Here is a 20,005-nt window from a genome sequence, read left to right on the forward strand (position 1 = left end):
TGTATCTTCATAGTCCAACAGTCTGGCCAAAGGATATAGTCCGGCTGTCCGGGGACCCCCTAATCCAGGACTCCCTCACCCTTCTTCTTGCTGGTGTGACAGTCCTTGAAGATTTCCATAGCATTTGGTTCAGGTACTTTTTGGTCCTTGCGGGGTTTCCTCTGCATTTGGAACAAGTCAATATAGATCTAATAATATGGTACAGCAAAAAGAGTGAAACAACAGCTAATTACAAGAGCCTCGCAGTGTGCAATATAGCTACAAGATCATGTCGTCTATTGGAATTTCACTTTCGTATGGCTGGCCTTGTTATTTGAATAGTTCAACTACAAGAAGATAGATTTGTGTGGCACATGCGTAAATAGGACTTCAACATGTGATCTGATCACATATATATAATGTACCTGATAGTTTGGATTGGACCAGTGTTTAACGAGGCCTCTCCAGTTTTCATCAGATATATTTTCCACTGGACATGTTTGGGTAAGTTCACTGTTATCCTTGCCTTCAAAGTGAGTTTTCCTCAAGTTATACTGATACTGTCGCAGAGCAGACTTGAAAACATGGGTGCAAGCTTGTCTGGTTGCATCATCTTGGCTATCCAACTTGAACCTCATCTGTTGAAATTTATGGGAGTCTCATTATCAGCAACCTAGAAAGTATTGGACAGAGCAAGACGATATTACTAGTTTCCATACATAACCATACTTACAGATAAATGGTCGAGGAAGGAGTTGAACTGGGTTTCGTCTTTGTCATTCCTGTACTGAATCCATGTTGGGAGGATACGTACATGACACCTAACAGCAACCGCTGCCTCTGATACTAACTTGGCTGACTCTGTAGCATCACGTGGCCTTTTTAAACCTGCGTCAAAACGGATCTCCATTCTTCCTCCTCTAGATTTAGTTAACCTATCGAGCATTATCCCTGATGTTTGTTTCCTCTTGCGCCTAGGTGCTAGTCCAACAACAAACATAGGAAGTGTTAGTGTACATGAAACTGTGAGACTACATATAAAGAAGCATGCAACTGTAACTTGACTCCAGCAACTACCTTCTTGCTGTTGAAGTTCACAAAGTTCATCTGATCTTGCCAACTCATCTTGTGTCAAGAGTGCTTCGGAAGTAGTGTCAAGTGGCAAGGGAGCTTGGGAACGTGCTGCTAGCTGAGTTGACCAACGAGTAAATCATGCAGATGGTGGTACTGTGGAAGGTGTTGCAACAACTAGGGTTGTCTCTGCTCGTTTGGTGGCGGCTATTTGTTTCTGTTTGGCTTGTTCTGCAGCTCGTGTAGCACGGGATACCATGTCGATACAATTTTCCGCTGGACTTTGACCTTCTATTGCACCATTAGAACCAGCAGAATCTATAGGATTGTTCCGCTTGCCTTTCCTTGTCGTTCTGTCTTGCTTCCTCTTTCTCTGTGCCATGTTAAGTCAAGCCGACAAGAAAAATTAATAACAATTTAGTTCTTCAGAACAAATGTACTTTGATGTAAGAACATGGTGTGATAGACAGATATTGTATGTTCTAGAAACAGGAACACATGTCTTAGTCACAAGTATAATGTGTAAAGTAAGCAGATGAAATTCAATAAAATTAGAAGCAATACAAGCTAGACATCATACATAACATGCAACCACATATAACAGTGCCAAGTTAGAGGAAGCACCTGTGATGGTGCACTAGGGGAGACGTGCTCATCACCAACACAACTACGTTGAGTGTCTATGCATATGTTGTCTTGGAAATCATCTTGGGAGATGGAGTAGAATCTGTAGAGGCCCTCCATTTGGAAGGAGCACCTTCATCCGTTGCCTTGCTAACTTCCTTCGGCTTTATTGATTTTGAATTGTCAAGTAAAACCGACAAGAAAAAGCAATAAAATTCACTCTTCACAACTCACTCGTGCATGATACTAACAATCACTACTTTGATGTAAGGCAAACACATGATTCCAGGATGGAATAATACGAAAAACAGGACGGCATGGCATATTCACAAATGTTTGTGTAAACTAAGTAGAAACCATTTCACCAAATAAGAAGCAATGCAAGCTAGAAACCACGTGAAAGATGCAACCAATATGACTCTGCCAAGTTAAAAGTGTCCCATCATAAATGGCATTTCAACAAATTAGAAGCAGCGCATGCTATAAATCATATCAAAGATGCGACTAATATCACACTGCATATACTGAAGGTGTCTCGTCATATTGATTTATGCGGGATACAAAAAAAATTATGTGAGGACATGCTTAATAGACAGTTGGACTATGTACTAAATACAGGAAGGCATGTCACATTAACAGGTATAATGTATAAGCTAAGCAGAATAGCACATGCAGTTTAACCAGATTGGAAGAATTACAATCTAGACACCATATGCAACATGCAACCACATATCACGCTGCCAAGTTAGAGCAAGCACCTGCGATGCTAGTGTAGGGGAAATGCGGTAATCAACTACAGAGCTACGTTCACTATCTTCATCTAGCCTTGCTGTTTCTTGAGAATCATGTCGGGAGGCTGACGCTGCATTCTTTAAATGAGGAGTAATGCAGTTGCCTGACTACCTCATCATAAGTGATTAGATGAGGGATACACAAGAACATTAGTTTGATGTAAGAACATGGTTAATACATAGATGTACTAGTATGTACCAAAAACAGAAAGGCATGTCATATTCAAAGGTATAATGTGTAAGCTAAGCAGATGCAATTTAACCAAATTGGAAGCAATACAAGCTAGACATCCGGCTAGAGTGGTGAGCATGATCATCTAGGACCTGAGAGCCTGGTGGGAGGCGGGCTGCTTCGCCACCATCACGGCTTTTTAGTTGGCTTCCAGGTGATGCCTCTCTTTGCTGGGCTTGTCACTGGCTCGGCCAGTGACCTGACTAGCTATTTGTCTTCGGGTGCTCACGGGATGGTGGTTCATGTAAAAATATCTTTGCTTATCTTAATAAAGACCAACTTCGGCCTTCCGAATACAAGCTAGACACCATATGGAACATGCAACCACATATGACACCGTGAAGTTAAAGCAAGCACCTGGGATGGTGGTTCATTGTGAGCAAGGTCATCAACTCCAGAGCTACGTTTACCGACTCCATCTACTGACACTGCACCTATTATAAGGCTGAAACGTGTCTGGCCTATCCGCGTACGGCGCTGGAGCGACTTCTCTCTTTTCTTTTTTGCTTCTCTCATAGTAGCAGAGTCTGAAATGTCCTTGCATAAAAACACAATAGTGAGAGTATGGGTGAAGTGTGTGCAGAACTAGTGCACTGTAAAAGTAGCAGATAGCAGGTGGCTAAAAATAAATGACAGGAGACATATGATAGCTCTACAACATTGCATGGCAAACAAAATTAGATTCTACTCCGTATGATTTTGTAATATATGAGCACAGGAAATGCAGGTACTCCTCCAGCACACCACCACATGTGGTCATATCAAGATAACAGTCGACTGAAAATAAATAGGTCAGTTGATTTTTTTAATGAACCGTCTGATCTATAAGGAACGGGCAGATGGCCTTCGTCTACCTCCCGCCAGTCACTATTGACGATCTTTCTCGAACCGCCAGCGACCACCGGCCCAGACCCCTGCCTCCGCCGCCCCACCCTCCCCTGGACCTCACACCACCGCCGTGCTTGGCAGCGCTCCCAGGCCATCCCTTTAATCTCGGCCGACCTCCAGATCGGGTGCCAGTAGATCTAGGCCCCACACGCCCCTAAGATAAACATCGAGGCACTTCTTCCCCGGTGTAATAGGTGGACTAACGCCTCTTACGCCGGGGAATGCTTCCGTTAATTGGGAATCAACTGGCCAGGAATTGAAATTCAGTGGGGCGACAAACCTCTAGCTAAGGTGAAATAGTATATGAGGAGAAACCTTGTAACATCCCAAATTTTCCATTTGGAATGTTATACATAGGCCATTCATGCATATCATATTTTATTGCATTTCATTTCGCGATCCTCGAAAATCCTAAGCAACTCAAGGACCCACGGAGAGAGTTGGGGATTTCACATTCTTCATATTTGAATTTTATCAAATATTGAGGCAAGGATCATTTTGGTTTTGATATTTTTCTCTCCGAAAATATTTCATATTACAATATATGAGAGGAGATAATATGACCTCTCAAAAAATAAGTGAAATATTGGAGTAAAAATAATAAAATCAAATGATAAATTTTATTTGGATTTTATTGCAATTTTATTTGAATTAGGAAAAAATATGCATTTTTCAAAATTGCATTAGAGGCCCAAATAAATGTTCACTTTGTCCGGAATATTACTAGAGGACCCTAAAAATTTATCTCATGAGTTTTGGAGTCCGTTTAGTATTTCTTTTATTTGTTTTTCCGCGTTAGGATTTTCTTTTTTTAAAGAGCACCGACCTAACGGGCCGTGCCCGACTAGGACACCGCCCGGCCTGCTTTTTAAGGCGAGGCCCGAGGCCCGCGAAGACGCCAGCCCCGCCCGAACCCTAGCACCGCCCGCCGCCGCCAGCGCCACCCGTTGCCGCGCCGCCACGCCGCCTCCCGCCCGCCACCGCCGCACCACGAAGCCACCGCCCGTCGCGCCGCTTCCCGCCGCCGCCGACCCCGCTGCCGGAGCCGCCGCCCGCCGCCACTGATCCTGCCGCCGCCGACCCCGCCGCCCGCCTCGTCCATCCCGCCGACGCCGAGGTAGCCTCCGCCACCGTCCGATTTTCTCGGGAAAACCATTGTTTTTTAGAAAACCCTATATCTAGTTTTTTTAAATAGATCGGTTCATTCGGTTTTCCGTCGGTTTATTTATTTAGCGGATGTTTGTCCGTACGTTCAATTTAACGAAATTTGTTCGTTGGCTAGTCGCAGACAGCGAACGTTCGTTCGTTAGCCTGTTCGTCAGTTTTCTTTTTCCGGGGTTTTTCCGCGATTATTTCTGATCGCCATTTCTGCCCTAATCTTCGATCTAGTATATCTTTTCGCTCGTTTATCCAAATCAGGTGAAACAAGCGCCTGGATCTTCGTCTCAAAGCCCTCTTTCTGTTTAACCAACTTCAAAAAGATTTTGGTACTTTAAACTTTAACTTTAGTCCAGATTAGTAATCGGATCTTGTTTCTTTCGTAGTTTGTGTTTTGTTGCTCCGTTTGATTTGATTCTTTTTGCAAACCGGAGTTCTTCAGTAGAACTTTCTGGTTAGATATTCTTATTTGAGTTTCCCCCGTGCATATTTGCTTGATTGCTTATGTATGCTATTGTTTGTTTGCGATAGAACACCTGGAGTGCGAAGCGTGCTACTACGAGTCACTAGGTTTTGCGGATCGTCAGCAAGGCAAGTAACACATTGATCATACTCTTTCATACCCAGTTTTTATGCATTAGTTACAATCCTCAAACACTGCATGATTAGGATGTGATTAACATGTGGGTATTGGGAAGTAGTTGATGAGGTATAACCTATTACCTGTTTCATTATCAAACCCTTGGGAGTTACTTCTACGTTATGCTTATATTGTTATGCTATGCTAGTAGACGTGGATTGGGTTTGAGTGTATCCATGATAGATGTGAGTGTTTAATTAATGGTTCAATTCTAAGCTGGCAACTTTAATACACATCTGGGTGGATTGTTGGTTTTGGGCACCTGGGGTTATACAAGTGTTGTCCTAGGAGATCCCGGGGTTATACCATGTGATCCTCCTATGGCCCGCCACCCAGGCTCAAAGGGATCATAAGATTATTCATGCTAGAAAATTCCGTATGCAGCCACAAGCTATTATGGGTTCTAGCATAGTTGAGTAGGTTGCATGACCTCTTCCGGTGGTGTGTGATTTCTACTCTGTTATAAATTCTGCGAGTATTGTGTGTGTCAGCATTACCGATCCAGGGATGACACTAAACACAGAGACTTGACCGCCTGAGGTCGGGTCGCTACAAGATGGTATCAGAGCACACACTGAATGTAGGACACGACCAAGATGAACCATAGGACACTCTTCTCTACACATTTCTGACTCCTCTCCATTTTCTACTCTTTAGGATGGCGGACTTGAGGAAGAAGTTTACATAGTCGGATGAAGACACCCCGTTTGGACGACACCTGAAGGAAGTCACTAGGTACCTGAACACCAGAATACCAAGCTTCACCGGGACCTACACCTCCACTTTACCGGAAGAGGAGCGTTGGTTGATTCGAGTTCAAGTTCCAAGAAGGACATTCACGCCAGTCACTAAACCCATAGAGTTTTCCTTTGACGCACCAACCTGGAGTCTAGGCAAGAGCATGGAAGCCCACATCGCCATAGGACGCATCGGCGAAGTTTACCACAAGAAGCTTAAGGACACTATCTACCAGATATGTGGGCACTGAAATGAGCAATGGGAGATGATCAGCACCAGGAAGGACAGGTCCATTGCAGCATTCATCTAGGAGTTAAACCATCATATTCGTCGCCAGGAGAACCAGATGTGTGCAAGCATGATAGATTTGTAGAAGGCGATGACCAGGATCACAGAGCTAGAAGAGGAGCTTAAGTCTACAAGCGATGGATATGAGGAGGAAATCATGATACTTGTGGAGAAGAATGACGACATGACAAGGAAGCTAGGAGTTTTCATTGGAGACCCCACGCCAGGAGGAGAAGACGACGAACCCAAGGAAATTCGTTCTGAAGACTACATCATCATCGACGACACCGACTCCGACCCCGATGATAGTGATGATGATTATGAAGACGAAGCTGGAGCAGATATCATGGAGTCTTCCACCGATAAAAATTTCTAGTAGACCACCATATGATCAGTAGTGTTTCCCCATGTATATAGAATAGTCCGAGCACTGTAACGATAGTTAGATCGATTGTATGCCCTTGCTTGATTGGTTGAGTGATATGATATGATTGTGTTTGTCTCATGTGCATATGGGTAGTGCTTTTCTCCTTAGACCTCATTCTATTCTAATATCTCCCCTCTAAAACCCATCAGATGCCTCCGAGACGTGACCCCGGTTTTGCTTTCCCACCGGAGCTCACTCAGTTGATCCAGCAACAGAATACACTGGTGCAGTAGCTAGTTCAGAATCAGGGCAACAACAACAACAACAACAATAACAACAACAACAACAACAACAACAACAACAACAACAACAACCCACCGCCACCACCTCCAGTTGACAACTTAGCCCGCTTTCTGAGGTTACAGCCGTCGATGTTTTCCAGTAGCACCGAGCCCATAGTTGCAGATGATTGGCTACGTAGGATTGGAAGGGTGTTAACTACTGCCGGTTGCACAGATGCTGAGAAGGTGCGTTTTGCCGCACACCAATTGGATGGACCCACAACCGCATGGTGGGAGAATTACACAGCCACTTTTCCCATAGCCAATGTTACTTGGGAGCAGTTTCAGCAAGCTTTTCGCACAGCGCATGTCTCAACTGGAGCTATGAGCATGAAGAAGCGTGAGTTTCGCAACTTGCGCCAGGGGAATCGTATTGTGGCCCAGTACGTAGATGAGTTTCCCCTGATGATGTGGCCACAGATGTCGCGAAGAAAGAGAAGTTTATGGAAGGCCTTAATGATGAGATGAGCATGCAGTTGATGGTGGCAACATTTAACAACTACCAGGAGCTGGAAGACAAGGCTCTTATGATTGAAGGGAAGTAGCAGCAGATTGAGAGCCGCAAGAGCAAGTATGGACAAGGAAAGTACAATTCTGGAGCTCAGCAGAAGCCTCGTTTCACCCCGAACTTGGGAGGATTGACCCATAACCATGGAGGCCACACTCACAATGGAGGTAGTTCGCATAACCATAGTGGCCCAAGAATGGAAACGGGAATGGAGCAGGCAGTAACCAGAACCACTCTAACCCAGCCACACCCGCCAAGAAGGATCAAAGTCACATTACCTATTTCAAGTGCGGGAAGACTGGGCACTACGCCAATGATTGTCCGGAATTGAAGAACAGAAATGGCAATGGAAGCGCTGGGAAGAAGCCCAGCCCTTTCAAGAGGGGACAAGTGAACCACGTGAACGTGGAGGAGGTTGAAGAGCAGTCTGATGCAGTTATCGGTAAGTTTTTGGTTAAGTCATTTACCGCCCTTGTTTTATTTGATACTAGTGCATCGCATTCATACATTTCGAGGGGATTTGTGGACAAGTTTAAGTTACCCACCTTAGCCCTCAGGACACCCTTGCTAGTGAGCTCAACCGGTGCAGAGTATATGGCCAGCCGATGGTGCAATCGAATACCCTTAACCATTGGTAGCCATGTTTTCCCCTCATACCTAGTAATTTTGGAGTCACAAGGATTGGATGTGATACTAGGAATGGATTGGTTATCGTATTATGGAGGGAACATTGACTGTGCTAGCAGATCAATTCTACTCACCATCCCGGAGGGAAAAAGGATCAAGTATGTATCTAGGCATGCGCCTAGGAGGACTCAAGTAAATTCTCTCTCAGGAGTTGTTCAGGAGGAAGTGCCGGTAGTGAAGGATTACCCTGATGTATTTCCGGAGGAGTTACTAGGCATGCCGCCATATCGAGATATTGAGTTTTTGATAGAGCTAATGCCAGGCACCGGACCAACATCGAAGAGACCGTACCGGATGCCCACAAATGATCTGGAAGAGATCAAGAAGCAGATTAAGGAGTTGTTGGAGAAAGGTTACATCCGACGAAGTTCATCACCATGGGGAGCACCAGTGCTCTTGGTTGAGAAGAAGGATGGATCATTGAGAATGGTTGTTGGATATCGTGCGTTGAAGGAAGTGACGATCAAGAACAAGTACCCACTGCCAATGATCAATGATTTGTTTGACCAGCTGCAAGGAGCTAAAGTGTTTTCGAAGATCAATTTGTGATTAGGATATCACCAGCTGAAGATTTGAGAAAAGGATATACCAAAAACAGCATTCACCACAAGGTACGGGTTATATGAGTATACGGTTATGTCATTTGGACTGACTAACGCCCCTGCCTATTTCATGAGTATGATGAATAAGGTGTTCATGGAGTTCTTGGATAAGTTTGTCGTGGTGTTTATTGATGATATTTTAGTATACTCGAAGAATGAAGAGGAACACAAGGAGCATTTGCGTTTAGTTCTCGAGAAGCTCAGGGAACATCAGTTATATGCCAAGTTTAGCAAATGTGAGTTCTGGTTGAAGGAAGTTGGATTTCTTGGACATGTTATATCAGGAGAAGGTATAGCAGTGGATCCTACCAAGGTTCAGTCAGTCACCGAGTGGTTGGCACCCACCTCAATTGGAGAGATCCACAGTTTTCTTGGACTCGCGGGATACTACCAGAGATTTATTGAGAATTTCTCCAAGATTGCGAAGCCTATGACGGCATTGTTGTAGAAATAAACCAAATTCCATTGGACAGAGGAATGTGAAGCAAGTTTCCAGGAGTTGAAGAAACGTTTGACTATAGCCCCAGTGCTAATCCTGCCGGATATACGCAAAGATTTCCAAGTGTATTGCGACGCCTCACGCATAGGACTTGGAGGAGTAGTTATGCAAGACGGAAGAGTTGTTTCATATGCTTCAAGAAAACTTCGGCCACATGAGTTAAATTATGCTACGCATGATTTGGAGTTAATAGCCATAGTGCATGCGCTCAAGACCTGAAGACATTTTCTTATTGGAAACCGTTGTGATGTGTACACAGATCACAAGAGTTTGAAGTATATTTTACCCAGAAGGAGCTGAACCTCATGCAAAGGAGATGGTTGGAGCTCATAAAGGATTATGATATGAAGTTGCACTATCATCTAGGCAAGGCCAATGTCGTAGCAGACGCTTGAGTCGGAAGGGTTATGCCAATACCGTAGTAATAGGAGGATTCCCAAGGGAGTTAGCAGAAGCTCTCAGGGAGCTACGTTTGGAGATAGTTCCTAGAGGTTTCATTGCAGCATTAGAGGTTCAGTCAACATTGTTGGAAAAGATTAGAGAAGCTCAGAAGGATGACAAAGAGATTGCTGAAATAAAGGAGAGGATGAGTGAAGGAAAAGCCAAAGGTTTTCGTGAGGACGAGCATGACAACTTGTGGTTCGAGGACCGTGTTTATGTGCCCAATAATGCAGAGATCAGGAAGTTGATACTTCAGGAAGCCCATGACTCGCCATACTCGATACACCCCGAAAACACCAAGATGTATTTGGATTTGAAGGAGTGTTTCTGCTGGACTGGAATGAAGAAGGATATTGCCGAGTATGTAGTTGTATGTGATGTATGTCAGAGAGTGAAGGAAGAACATCAGAAGCCTGCAGGACTACTGCAGCCTATGTCGATACCCGAATGGAAGTGGGACAAATTTGGCATGGATTTTATCACTGGATTACCCAGGACCCGATCGGGATACGATTCTATCAGGGTAGTAGTGGATCGTTTGACCAAAGTCGCTCACTTTATCCCAGTGAAGACCACCTATACAAGTGTGAAGTTGGCCAAGATATACATGACCATGATCGTATGTCTGCATGGAGTTCCGAGGACCATCGTATCAGTTAGAGGAACACAGTTTACTTCAAAGTTTTGGCACCAGCTGCACCAGACTTTGGGTACCAGGCTAGAGTTCAGTATAGCTTTTCATTCACAGACAGATGGACGGACTAAGAGAGTCAATCAGATTCTGTAGGACATGTTGAGAGCTTGTGCGCTAGATTATGGATCTAGTTGGGATGACAACCTGCCCTACACGGAGTTCTCATACAACAACAGCTACTAGGCCAGTTTGAAGATGGCACCGTTCGAAGCCTTGTATGGAAGAAGATGCTGAACACCATTGATGTGGGATGAAGTTGGAGACCGCCAGTTGTTTGGACTGGATTTGATTAAGGAGTCTGAAGAGAAGGTTAACCTAATTCGAGATAGACTGAAGGTAGCTCGGTCCCAACAGAAGTTACGCAGACTCGAAACGCAATGAGGTAGCCTACGAAATCGAAGATAGAGCATATCTGCGAGTGTCACCTCTGCGAGGAGTTAAACGTTTTGGAGTCAAGGGAAAGTTAGCCCCGAGATTTGTAGGACCGTACCGTGTTTTGGAACGCATGGGAGAGGTTGCCTACAAGTTGGAGTTACCCGAAGGACTGTCAGGAGTTCATGATGTGTTTCACGTTTCCCAGTTCAAGAAGTGCCATGCAGAGATGGCCGATATTCCTCTAACAGATACAGTGCCCCTGAAAGCAATTCAGTTGGATAGTGATTTGACATATGAGGAGAAACCTGTCAAATTTCTCGAGTTTGCTAGCCGAGTTACTCGCAGCAAGGTTATCAAGTTTTGCAAAGTTCAGTGGAGCCACCATACCGAGGAAGAAGCCACCTTGGAAAGAGAGGATGATCTACGCAAGGACCACCCACACCTATTTTCTAGCAAACCCGAATCTCGAGGACGAGATTCTTCTTAAGGGGGTTAGGTTTGTAACATCCCAAATTTTCAATTTGGAATGTTATACATAGGTCATTCATGCGTATCATATTTTATTGCATTTCGTTTCGCGATCCTCGAAAATCCTAAGCAACTCAAGGACCCACGGAGAGAGTTGGGGATTTCACGTTCTTCATATTTGAATTTTATCAAATATTGACGCAAGGATCATTTTGGTTTTAATAATTTTTCTCTTTGAAAATATTTCATATTAAAATATATGAGAGGAGATAATATGACTTCTCCAAAATAAGTGAAATATTGGAGGAAAAATATTAAAATCAAATGATAAATTTTATTTGGATTTTATTGCAATTTTATTTGAATTAGGAAAAATATGCATTTTTCAAAATTGTATTAGAGTCCCAAATAAATGTTCACTTTCCCCGGAATATTATTAGAGGACCGTGAAAGTTTATTTCAGGATTTTTGGAGTCCGTTTAGTATTTCTTTTATTTGTTTTTCCGCGTTAAGTTTTTCTTTTTTTTAAAAGAGCACCGACCTAACGGTTCGTGCCCGACTAGGACACCGCCCAGCCGGCTTTTTAAGGCGAGGCCCGAGGCCCGCGAAGCCGCCAGCCCCGCCCGAACCCTAGCGCCTCCCGTCGTCGCGCAGCCGCCCGCGCGCCGCCTCCCGCCCGCCGCCACCTATCCCGCCGCTGTCGCGCCGTGACGCCGCCACCCGCCGCGCTGCTTCCCGTCGCCGCCAACCATCACCGATCCCGCCGACGCCGAGGTAGCCGCCGCTACCGTCCGGTTTTCTCGGGAAAACCGTTGGTTTTTTAGAAAACCATAGATCTAGTTTTTTTAAATAGATCGGTTCGTTCGGTTTTCCGTCGGTTTATTTATTTAGCGGACGTTCATTTTAACGAACGTTGTTTGTCGGTTAGTCACAGACAGCGAACGTTTGTTCGTTAGCCTATTCGTCAGTTTTCTTTTTCCAGGGTTTTTCCGCGATTATTTCCCATCGTGATTTTTGCCCTAATCTTCGATCTAGTCTATCTTTTCGCTCGTTTATCCAAATCAGGTGAAACAAGCGCCTGGATCTTTGTCTCGAAGCCCTCTTTCTTTTTAACCAACTTCAACAAGATTTTGGTACTTTAAAATTTGACTTTAGTCCAGATTAGTAATTGGATCTTGTTTCTTTCATAGTTTGTGTTTCGTTGCTCTGTTTGATTTGATTCTTTTTGTAAACCGGAGTTCTTCAGTAGAACTTTCTGGTTAGATATTCTTATTTGAGTTTCCCCTGTGCATCTTTGCTTGATTGCTTATGTATGCTATTGTTTGTTTGCGATAGAACACCCGGAGTGCGAAGCGTGCTACTACGAGTCACTAGGTTTTGCGGATCGTGAGCAAGGCAAGTAACACATTGATCATGCTCTTTCATACCCAGTTTTTATGCATTAGTTACAATCCTCAAACACTGCATGATTAGGATGTGATTAACATGTGGGTATTGGGAAGTAGTTGATGAGGTATAACCTATTACCTGTTTCATTATCAAACCCTTGGGAGTTACTTCTACATTATGCTTATATTGTTATGCTATGCTAGTAGACGTGGATTGGGTTTGAGTGTATCCATGACAGATGTGAGTGTTTAATTAATGGTTCAATTCTAAGGTGGCAACTTTAATACACATCTGGGTGGATTGTTGGTTTTGGGCACCTGGGGTTATACAAGTGTGATCCTCCTATGGTCCGCCACCCAGGCTCAAAGGGATCATAAGATTATTCATGCTAGAAACTTCCGTGTGCAGCCACAAGCTATTATGGGCTCTAGCATAGTTGAGTAGGTTGCATGACCTCTTCAAGTGGTAGGCTAGCAGATGTAGGGGATGTAGGTTGGTATTGTCTACCCGGGGTTAGAGTTAATGCTTCTGAAAGACTGTGTCTCGGTCATTCGTTTCTCAAACACCATGTAGTGCGAGAAATCCAATGGACGAGATCGAGTCTTGTGGGGAAAAGTGTGCAAACCTCTACAGAGTGTACAAACTAATCATGGTTAGTCGTGTCCCCGGTTATGGACAACTTGAGTATCTAGTTCTTGGATTATCATATAGATCTCATCACTCTAAATTAATTTGTTGGGTAGATAATTACTTTTAATTTGGATTGAGATGGGGGTACCATTCTCAATGTTTCAACCATCATGACAGTTAAATAAAGTATATTCCTTTGTTGTAGGGAAAAATTGTCTTTTCGCAAAAACATTATAACCATAGAGCCTCCACCAGCCAAATATGCATGTAGTTATAGCATTTGCCTGTTCATTGCTCTACTGTGTTATATTGCCAGAATATTCCATGTGCTGACCCATTTTCAGGCTGCAACATATCATGTTGCAGACTTTTCAAACAAGGAGTAAGATGTGATAGGTCGTTTGTCATGCATTCGGCTATGCCGTTGGAGTTGATGGACTCACTTTATCTTCCAAGCCTTCCGCTGTTATTTCTTTTAGATGGCCTTAAACCATATTTATGGTAATAAGTTCTCTCTTGAGACATTTGATGTAATAAGTGTATGATTGCTACTCTGTTATAAATCCTTCGAGTACTGTGTGTGTCAGCATTACCGATCCAGGGATGACACTGAACACAGAGACTTGACCGCCTGAGGTCGGGTCGCTACGAACCTTGTGCATCACGAGTTATTAGGAACATCTAGTATCAAGAAGAAACAGTCAACTAGTGTCTTCTGTGGGATGAATACCGTGCAAGCAGACACGTAAGATTTGCATGAATAAGGGAAGAGGAGTACCATTTTCGGTTGCCGGTGTGGTCGCCTCCACATGTCGGGCCGATCTTCTTCTTTTTGCTAGGGAAACCGATGTTCTGGAGGAGGGTGCAGGCTTGGACAAACCCATGGCCAAATTGTTGATTGTGTTGCCATGTCCGTATGTCGGCAGAGGGGAAGCAGATCCGAGGCAGTGAAGGATGGCGTAGCAGGAATAGCTCCAGTGCGGTGGAGGGTGGCGAAGTTGGAGCGGTAGCGGTGAGGCGCAGTACGGCGTGGTTGAACTGGCTCAGGTACGGACGGCTCGGCCTTGGCTTCAACTACTAGCCGTGGAGGGCTTTGTGGTTGAGGTTGTGGTGGATGACGACGTCGGGGTATTGGCTCCGGCGTGATGGAGGAGGGCGGCGGTTGATGGGTGGAATGGGGTGGCGGACGGAGGACGCCGGGGTTTCGCGGCTGGCGGAGAGGTAGTTTTTGCGCCCACGGAGTACGAATGGGGAATCGGGCGGGGGGGGGGGGGAACCATGTTTCGGTCTGGGACGCGCTTGTTTTGGCATTTTTGAACAGAAGATGGGACATGCTTGTTTGAAATTTGGGGAAAGTACAAACTTTGCATCCTCTTAAATTTTGGACCTACTGCGGGTCGGGGGTAGGATGGTAATCCCAGGTGTCCCAAATAGTGGGCGGGAGCGATTTCGGTCGCGCGCATGTGTGCTTAGACGGCCATTGTGTATGAATGTTTTTCGGAGGCGGTTGCGTGGCGTCAGGATGAAGCTACAAACCTACCCCGGTTTAGACCTTTGGACATCGGGCCGGTAGGTTTCACGGGTCGGAGTTATTAGAAAAGTAATTTCCTTGTACAACCAAACATTGGTCTCACGCGGTTTCGGGCGAGTAGAGGCTCTTTTGGTGTTTCGTTCAAAATTTTGAAACACAAGCATTCATGTTTAGAGTACTCTTGAACTTTGAGGATTGACCTAAATAGACAACGTTAAATTTGACCTTGTATGTTTGAAAACCTCATTAAATTATCCGCTTCTTTTTGAAATTTTGACACTTGAAAATCCTATAACTACGATTATTTTGGAATGGAGGACCTAAATTAGAATCTATTTTGTACACAACTACATATGCTATTATGTACTAAATCAGAGCAAAGATTGGTGCCCCCATAATTTAGATATGATTTACAAATGCCATGATATCAAATTCAAATAATTGAATGGACTTCATGTTGAATTCGATTTTTTAAAACCACCTTAAGTTGAATTCAAATGTATGCTAGTTAATAGGTAGCTATTTATAATGTTCATTGTGTAACTTTCATATGTATAATGTGCTTTACACACACAACAATTAACTATACTCACGTTTATATTCGATTGCTAAAGAGATGCATTGTCTGGAGTTCAAAATACTAACTATGTGGATCAATTGTGTCGAACAATAACATAGACATGCTCAAATTCGATAGAATCTAGATGTCTGATGGATCAATGACCGTTCCTTACGCAAATTGCAAATATCATGATCCCATCCTAATATTTGGATACAATTTATATCTTTAATCAATGTGTACAGCAGTCTTGTACGTGTAGTTTCACTCTCCATCAGTGGTCTCTCACACATGCTCACACACTCTCTCCCGAGGTGTCTTTCTCGCTCACATGCTCTCGATATAACCCTCCCTCCCTCTCATAACCATTTATGACTGTTTTCACTAACCTTTATCACAAGCACTCTTCCTCTCGCAAGCATACACACGCACAATCCCCATCGACCCTTTCTATAGACATAGACCTGCCTACGTGTCTCTTGTACGCACATTATCTTTAGGCATGTCTCTCACGCATTGACTCACACCTCTCTTCCTAATCGACGAGTATGATTCTAACAGAGAATTCCGTAGGATGCCCCTTAAAGTTAGGTTGGATGAATAGTAATATCAGAGATAAAGGGGTTATGTTAGTCCGAGAACCTAGGGTTACAAATCCTAGCCGGCTTTGTCAGTGGACACAGAGTCCTTCACAATTATGCTATCTTTGTCTTGTATGACTAGTCATCTATGGGTCTCCCTAAATGCGTCACGGGCCAACCAATGTGGCGCAGGACGGAACCGAACGAAGGGCCTCACCTCGACCCACCGGACCTCACGCGGTGACACACCCTCTTCCCCCACGTCTCGTTATCTTCTCACACCCACACATACCAACACAAACACCACACACACAAAAAATATTCTCCCGGTGCCTCTATCCACTCCCCCCTTGCATATACACACTCAAGGGAATCACTTGTCGTGACGTCATATTCGTCTCTCTCTCTAGACCACTCTCATTTCTCATGCTATCTCTCCCACGCCCCCCTGTCGGCCCCTCTATCCATGCCTCTCTCGAATACGTAATACACACACATACCTCTCTAGGCCCTGCCAAATGCATCAACTACACACATGTTACATCACATACCCCATTGATCTAAAAAGCCCTCTCTTCACGTTTATTTTGCATACAACATTTCTTTTGAATAAAGTGTGGCCAAAAAATATTTTAGAATTTCTACATATATACAACATTACAAAGTTATATGGAGGAGTATGAACGCTTGCATTGCATGGTGGCCACAATGATATTTATTCCGCACTGTGAATTTGTATATTTTTATACTATATATAAAGTTAGTCATAATAAAGAGAGATGAAGAGCATCTCTCTCTCCATCGCATACCCCCCTATGCCCCTTTCACGTATGCACACAAACTATCTCCAGGTCCTCTAAAAGTAAGCCCCCAGCACATTCACGCATGTTTCATATTTCTCTCGCGATATATACAGTGACGATCATTGTATTTCAAGTGAAAGCATGATACGTACATTGGACTTCAGAATCCACTCATTACGGTCACCAATTACATTTTGTGGTTATTATACAGTCATGGGCTCACCGTACAACTCTGTATTTGCTCAAGACACGACTAGTTGACTAGTTAAACACTCCACGTGGCACCTCTAGTGTTGCATCACATTATCTCACTACCATCGGGCCCACCTGTCGGCTTGTATCTACTCTACATCTACACTCTTATAAAATACTAGCAAGATGTCCATGTGTTGCACGGAACATCAAGATGCATTGGTATGAGTAGTTTATCTTGTAAGATAAAAGGATGACCAAGGGAAGGCCTTATTTGCATGTGTGGAGAGGGGTGTGGGTATATTTTTGCAAAATTGCCATAGTTTCCTTCCTATCCGTCAGATATAGATCGGACGGCCTATATTGCAGGATAGCAGGCACACGATCATCATCGACTATGCTTTTTATAAGAGTAGGGATAAAATACACTCTTATAAAAAACAAAGTTGGTGATGATGGTGTGCCCGCCATCCTGCAATATAGGCCGTCCGATTTATATCTGACGGATAGGAAATAAACTATGACAATTTTGCAAAAAGGTACCCACACACCTCTCCACATTTGCAAATAAGGCCTTCCCTCGTTCATCATTTTCTCTCACAAGATAAACTAGTCATACAAATGCATCTTGATGTTACGTGCAACGCACGGGCATCTTGCTATTAGAATGAAAACAAACAACAACAAAATATTGACCGCGGGCACAGCGGACAAGGTGGCCTTGTATTGGTATGCTGAGCCGTCTATTTTAACACATAGGAGCTGGTGTGGTGATTATACACACATGCACACGAACTGCATGCACGCAACACTCACACGAACACATGCACCCACGCATGCACGCAACACTCACACGTACACACGCAGCCACGCACGCATGCATGCACACACCAGTACATCACACGACCAACACACACTCTCACGCTCAAGTGCTCAACCTACACATGCATGCGCACACAGCAGGCCCTGACAGACACATACACAACCAGGTGATTCCCGCGCACGGGGTGGAGTCTTGTCGTGCCTGCGTAAATTTGTGTTTATCTGACCTTTTCCCTATGCGAACTGACAGGTGGGACCCACAAGGAACGTGGTCAATTTAACTAGTCAACATGGTGCCACGCAGACTATTTGGCCGGTCAACAGAGTGCAATCCAATGCTGAACCGTGAGCAAGTGACCGTATAATCACCAAAAAACATATATAGTGACCGTAATCAGCTTATTTCTGAAGTTCGGTGAACGTATTACGCTTTTCTCTCTGTAGGCCCTCCAAAACTACATCTCTACACGTTCTCGCATGTTACATCTAACAACTATGTAATACATCACTACTACTACACTCTAACACAATAAATCATATGTGTTTTTAGTTTTATTAGATATCATATTGTTACTTAATTATTCAGTTTGCATACATTAAAATTTCCTTTGAAATGTATGGCCAGTATCATATACCGTGCGGGAAAAACCCCGCCCTTTCCTATTTAATCAGGTTTATATCGATGGATCGTGCGAAACAGCAATACTATAGTACTATATACAATAGAAGTGACAGTTCACTGGGCCGTCGTGTTGTGTACTCCTCCGTCGTAAGAGTGGAGCGCTCGCTTTCATAAATCCTCTAGTCCCTTTCGCCGACATGTGGGGCATCAAGCTACCGGGTCCACGTGCCATACCGGAATACAGTGCAGAGCAGCCGGGGTGAAGCACCCAGTCATGGCGCCGACGTAGTAATGAGCAATGAGGCGTCAAATCACAAAGTTGCACCTTTCCCGCAGTTAACTTGGAGGGACGAAGTAATAATGCTAAAAAAAGAAGCTGGAGGGCCGAAGCAACCATCATTTCACTCGTTGTTGAATCCGCTTCTCCCTCATCTTCTTCAAGTTAACCACGTGTTGCTTCTGTCGTTGTTCTGCCTCATGTGGGAAGCGAATCGGCTTGGTAAAGCACTGACACGTGGGACCGCATGTTAGCAAACCACCAGGACAACATCCTATAAAAATAAGAAACCTCCCCCGCCATCCACGCGGCAAAATCACCTCCTTTTTACTAATCTTGATTCTATAAATTTTTTAGATCAATATAATTGGGATTTGTATAGATAGCACACAGGAGCAAAACCAAGTGGTATGGTTAAGGGCATCCGCAATGTGTAGCCAAATGTGAAAATAGCTTTTGGCATCGTGGGAACCATTATGGACGGTGTTGCCAAAGCCAAAAGGATGGAACCGAAGCTCCCTAATTGATTGATTGAAGGAATAGAAAAATGCAACGTCTCTCCTCTTTCTCCCGTGCTTGGAAGCATGTACTGTATAGAGGACATAGTCTACTCCCCTGTCCCTTCTATCACAAATCACAAAGCAGTGAGGCGTAAAATCACAAAGCACGGATGAAGCAACCATCATTTAACTCTTCGCCGACTTTGCTTTTCCATCATCTTCTTCGAGAAACCATCTCACCGCACTAAGCTGGACAGACGACGCTATTGTGTACGAATAGTACTAGTACATTTACGTGTACTTTGGTTCAACGGACTTCCTGGATGCAAATAAGGAGGTTGTCTCGGCTTGCAGGCGGCACTTGCGAACGACTTACCGTGGTCTCGCGCAATGGTGTTCTCCGTCGAACGCACTTTGCCAAACCACAACGTTCGAGATATCGTCGATGTCACCCCAATGGAGAAGGAAGTCAAATATAGTTACTACCTCCATTTTTTTGTACACAAGGCAAGTATATCAAAATTACAATTTGCAAAAGGCCACTAACACTAATCGAGGCAAAATTGATGGGGTTTTCCTCGTACTAGCAACCAAGGACATTAATATCCCCTGCATGCATGTGGAAGTGAGAAGGTTGGTTTGCATGGCGCTGCATTAATTGACACGTGAAACGAGGATTTGTATCGATTAATCCCGCAAAGGAAAACC

Source organism: Triticum urartu, chromosome 2 (genome assembly GCF_003073215.2).
Source record: "Triticum urartu cultivar G1812 chromosome 2, Tu2.1, whole genome shotgun sequence".
NCBI classification, from domain to species: domain Eukaryota; kingdom Viridiplantae; phylum Streptophyta; class Magnoliopsida; order Poales; family Poaceae; genus Triticum; species Triticum urartu.